Here is a 5,000-nt window from a genome sequence, read left to right as displayed (position 1 = left end):
TGGCCGAGCGGTCTAAGGCGCTGCGTTCAGGTCGCAGTCTCTTCTGGAGGCGTAGGTTCGAATCCCACTTCTGACAGTCCATGGGGCTCTTTTCCATCAGCAGATGCATTCAGTTGTGTTTCTGCACGTGCTTGTGAAGATGAACTTTTCAAGCACAGCCGCCGTGAGCAGGCAGCCAGGTAATCGTGGCCGAGTGGTTAAGGCGATGGACTAGAAATCCATTGGGGTCTCCCCGCGCAGGTTTGAATCCTGCCGATTACGTCCAGTGTGTTTTCATGGCAATTCATGTTGGCAGCAGATTGTTCTGCGTCTCCTGTTACTAACTACATTTGATAAGTACTTGAGAATCTCACCCAGTCTCTGCGAGGCTTCATCGAAATGAGCCTCTGTGATGCGAACCCGAACCCTAACTTGGGAAAGAAAGTACTTCTCACTAACCTAACCCTAGAAATTCATTGGGGTCTCAACGGAAAGTTTTGAATCCTGCCCATTACGGCCCGTGTGTTTTCCTTGCAATTCAAGTTGGGAGCCGAAAGATACTCTCTGTTAAGCACACAAGCTCAAGTTTGGTAACATCAGCTTTCTAGGTACATTTTGCTACTCCTTCAATATGCCATGATCTATCACAACATATGACAAAAGCATTGCTATGTTCCTGCATCAAATTGCAACCAGTCTGCTACATCTCGCATACATGCATTTTATAGCTACCTGAAGGCTACTGTCGACATATTTCTGCCAGTAACAATTGGAATATTTTTCCTGCCACTAATAAATATGTCAATGGCATTTAAAGTGCATTTTGGTGTCCTCAACAGTAGGTTAACTGCACAAATTGATCCAACTGAAGTAATGTCCTATTACTAAATACATTTGATAAGTACTTGAGAATCTCAGCCAGTCTCTATGGGGGTACAGGGACAGGAAATTGGATTCTGTAAAAAATGGCAAGGTATGAAATTTCAGTATATTAAATGTCAAGATTGGCACTTATTCAAACCGTCGTTTGGGTAAACCCTTACAATTTGGCACACCACAGTAGTTTGGGGTTACAGCTCTGCACTCGCAAAAGGCAGAGAGATGGCTGAGAGCTCATTTTCAGTGGGAGGACAGCTACGCTTCTACAAATGAAATAACAATTTACACTGCAATGCCTCTTTAAGGCACTGAGTAGAAATCTATGGGAGCCTCTGAGTTCAAGTTCTTCTGGTGATGAGTCAAATGTTTTCATTGTAATTGATATTAGCAGCCAATGTCAGGGTTCTTCTGAAGAAACTTCCGAAAAAACTGCCTCTATCCTGTCAGGATGGCCGAGCGGTCTAAGGCGCTGCGTTCAGGTCGCAGTCTCTTCTGGAGGCGTGGGTTCGAATCCCACTTCTGACAGTCCATGGGGCTCTTTTCCATCAGCAGATGCATTCAGTTGTGTTTCTGCACGTGCTTGTGAAGATGAACTTTTCAAGCACAGCCGCCGTGAGCAGGCAGCCAGGTAATCGTGGCCGAGTGGTTAAGGCGATGGACTAGAAATCCATTGGGGTCTCCCCGTGCAGGTTTGAATCCTGCCGATTACGTCCAGTGTGTTTTCGTGGCAATTCATGTTGGCAGCAGATTGTTCTGCGTCTCCTGTTACTAACTACATTTGATAAGTACTTGAGAATCTCACCCAGTCTCTGCGAGGCTTCATCGAAATGAGCCTCTGTGATGCGAACCCGAACCCTAACTTGGGAAAGAAAGTACTTCTCACTAACCTAACCCTAGAAATTCATTGGGGTCTCAACGGAAAGTTTTGAATCCTGCCCATTACGGCCCGTGTGTTTTCCTTGCAATTCAAGTTGGGAGCCGAAAGATACTCTCTGTTAAGCACACAAGCTCAATTTTGGTAACATCAGCTTTCTAGGTACATTTTGCTACTCCTTCAATATGCCATGATCTATCACAACATATGACAAAAGCATTGCCATGTTCCTGCATCAAATTGCTACCAGTCTGCTATATCTCGCATACATGCATTTTATAGCTACCTGAAGGCTACTGTCGACATATTTCTGCCAGTAACAATTGGAATATTTCTCCTGCCACTAATAAATATGTCAATGGCATTTAAAGTGCATTTTGGTGTCCTCAACAGTAGGTTAACTGCACAAATTGATCCAACTGAAGTAATGTCCTATTACTAAATACATTTGATAAGTACTTGAGAATCTCAGCCAGTCTCTATGGGGGTACAGGGACAGGAAATTGGATTCTGTAAAAAATGGCAAGGTATGAAATTTCAGTATATTAAATGTCAAGATTGGCACTTATTCAAACCGTCGTTTGGGTAAACCCTTACAATTTGGCACACCACAGTAGTTTGGGGTTACAGCTCTGCACTCGCAAAAGGCAGAGAGATGGCTGAGAGCTCATTTTCAGTGGGAGGACAGCTACGCTTCTACAAATGAAATAACAATTTACACTGCAATGCCTCTTTAAGGCACTGAGTAGAAATCTATGGGAGCCTCTGAGTTCAAGTTCTTCTGGTGATGAGTCAAATGTTTTCATTGTAATTGATATTAGCAGCCAATGTCAGGGTTCTTCTGAAGAAACTTCCGAAAAAACTGCCTCTATCCTGTCAGGATGGCCGAGCGGTCTAAGGCGCTGCGTTCAGGTCGCAGTCTCTTCTGGAGGCGTGGGTTCGAATCCCACTTCTGACAGTCCATGGGTCTCCTTTCCATCAGCAGATGCATTCAGTTGTGTTTCTGCACGTGCTTGTGAAGATGAACTTTTCTAGCACAGCCGCCGTGAGCAGGCAGCCAGGTAATCGTGGCCGAGTGGTTAAGGCGATGGACTAGAAATCCATTGGGGTCTCCCCGCGCAGGTTCGAATCCTGCCGATTACGTCCAGTGTGTTTTCGTGGCAATTCATGTTGGCAGCAGATTGTTCTGCGTCTCCTGTTACTAACTACATTTGATAAGTACTTGAGAATCTCACCCAGTCTCTGCGAGGCTTCATCGAAATGAGCCTCTGTGATGCGAACCCGAACCCTAACTTGGGAAAGAAAGTACTTCTCACTAACCTAACCCTAGAAATTCATTGGGGTCTCAACGGAAAGTTTTGAATCCTGCCCATTACGGCCCGTGTGTTTTCCTTGCAATTCAAGTTGGGAGCCGAAAGATACTCTCTGTTAAGCACACAAGCTCAATTTTGGTAACATCAGCTTTCTAGGTACATTTTGCTACTCCTTCAATATGCCATGATCTATCACAACATATGACAAAAGCATTGCCATGTTCCTGCATCAAATTGCTACCAGTCTGCTATATCTCGCATACATGCATTTTATAGCTACCTGAAGGCTACTGTCGACATATTTCTGCCAGTAACAATTGGAATATTTCTCCTGCCACTAATAAATATGTCAATGGCATTTAAAGTGCATTTTGGTGTCCTCAACAGTAGGTTAACTGCACAAATTGATCCAACTGAAGTAATGTCCTATTACTAAATACATTTGATAAGTACTTGAGAATCTCAGCCAGTCTCTATGGGGGTACAGGGACAGGAAATTGGATTCTGTAAAAAATGGCAAGGTATGAAATTTCAGTATATTAAACGTCAAGATTGGCACTTATTCAAACCGTAGTTTGGGTAAACCCTTACAATTTGGCACACCACAGTAGTTTGGGGTTACATCTCTGCACTCGCAAAAGGCAGAGAGATGGCTGAGAGCTCATTTTCAGTGGGAGGACAGCTACGCTTCTACAAATGAAATAACAATTTACACTGCAATGCCTCTTTAAGGCACTGAGTAGAAATCTATGGGAGCCTCTGAGTTCAAGTCCTTCTGGTGATGAGTCAAATGTTTTCATTGTAATTGATATTAGCAGCCAATGTCAGGGTTCTTCTGAAGAAACTTCCGAAAAAACTGCCTCTATCCTGTCAGGATGGCCGAGCGGTCTAAGGCGCTGCGTTCAGGTCGCAGTCTCTTCTGGAGGCGTGGGTTCGAATCCCACTTCTGACAGTCCATGGGGCTCTTTTCCATCAGCAGATGCATTCAGTTGTGTTTCTGCACGTGCTTGTGAAGATGAACTTTTCAAGCACAGCCGCCGTGAGCAGGCAGCCAGGTAATCGTGGCCGAGTGGTTAAGGCGATGGACTAGAAATCCATTGGGGTCTCCCCGCGCAGGTTTGAATCCTGCCGATTACGTCCAGTGTGTTTTCGTGGCAATTCATGTTGGCAGCAGATTGTTCTGCGTCTCCTGTTACTAACTACATTTGATAAGTACTTGAGAATCTCACCCAGTCTCTGCGAGGCTTCATCGAAATGAGCCTCTGTGATGCGAACCCGAACCCTAACTTGGGAAAGAAAGTACTCCTCACTAACCTAACCCTAGAAATTCATTGGGGTCTCAACGGAAAGTTTTGAATCCTGCCCATTACGGCCCGTGTGTTTTCCTTGCAATTCAAGTTGGGAGCCGAAAGATACTCTCTGTTAAGCACACAAGCTCAAGTTTGGTAACATCAGCTTTCTAGGTACATTTTGCTACTCCTTCAATATGCCATGATCTATCACAACATATGACAAAAGCATTGCTATGTTCCTGCATCAAATTGCTACCAGTCTGCTATATCTCGCATACATGCATTTTATAGCTACCTGAAGGCTACTGTCGACATATTTCTGCCAGTAACAATTGGAATATTTTTCCTGCCACTAATAAATATGTCAATGGCATTTAAAGTGCATTTTGGTGTCCTCAACCGTAGGTTAACTGCACAAATTGATCCAACTGAAGTAATGTCCTATTACTAAATACATTTGATAAGTACTTGAGAATCTCAGCCAGTCTCTATGGGGGTACAGGGACAGGAAATTGGATTCTGTAAAAAATGGCAAGGTATGAAATTTCAGTATATTAAATGTCAAGATTGGCACTTATTCAAACCGTAGTTTGGGTAAACCCTTACAATTTGGCACACCACAGTAGTTTGGGGTTACATCTCTGCACTCGCAAAAGGCAGAGA

The 5,000-nt window shown here is 44.0% G+C and overlaps 6 non-coding genes across 6 annotated transcripts; all 6 read left to right on the top strand.

Annotated features, from left to right (window-relative positions):
• Nucleotides 1-179: 179 nt before the first annotated feature.
• trnas-aga (transfer RNA serine (anticodon AGA)) lies at nucleotides 180-261 on the top strand. Its single transcript has one exon. It is a non-coding gene; the product is annotated as a tRNA-Ser (tRNA).
• Nucleotides 262-1,300: 1,039 nt separating this feature from the next.
• trnal-cag (transfer RNA leucine (anticodon CAG)) lies at nucleotides 1,301-1,383 on the top strand. Its single transcript has one exon. It is a non-coding gene; the product is annotated as a tRNA-Leu (tRNA).
• Nucleotides 1,384-2,607: 1,224 nt separating this feature from the next.
• Nucleotides 2,608-2,690, top strand: trnal-cag (transfer RNA leucine (anticodon CAG)). Its single transcript has one exon. It is a non-coding gene; the product is annotated as a tRNA-Leu (tRNA).
• Nucleotides 2,691-2,793: 103 nt separating this feature from the next.
• trnas-aga (transfer RNA serine (anticodon AGA)) lies at nucleotides 2,794-2,875 on the top strand. Its single transcript has one exon. It is a non-coding gene; the product is annotated as a tRNA-Ser (tRNA).
• Nucleotides 2,876-3,914: 1,039 nt separating this feature from the next.
• On the top strand, nucleotides 3,915-3,997 carry trnal-cag (transfer RNA leucine (anticodon CAG)). Its single transcript has one exon. It is a non-coding gene; the product is annotated as a tRNA-Leu (tRNA).
• Nucleotides 3,998-4,100: 103 nt separating this feature from the next.
• Nucleotides 4,101-4,182, top strand: trnas-aga (transfer RNA serine (anticodon AGA)). Its single transcript has one exon. It is a non-coding gene; the product is annotated as a tRNA-Ser (tRNA).
• Nucleotides 4,183-5,000: the final 818 nt, after the last annotated feature.

This window comes from Conger conger, chromosome 15 (assembly GCF_963514075.1).
Source record: "Conger conger chromosome 15, fConCon1.1, whole genome shotgun sequence".
Classification (NCBI taxonomy): Eukaryota; Metazoa; Chordata; class Actinopteri; order Anguilliformes; family Congridae; genus Conger; species Conger conger.
This window is presented reverse-complemented; position numbering and strand designations above follow the sequence as displayed.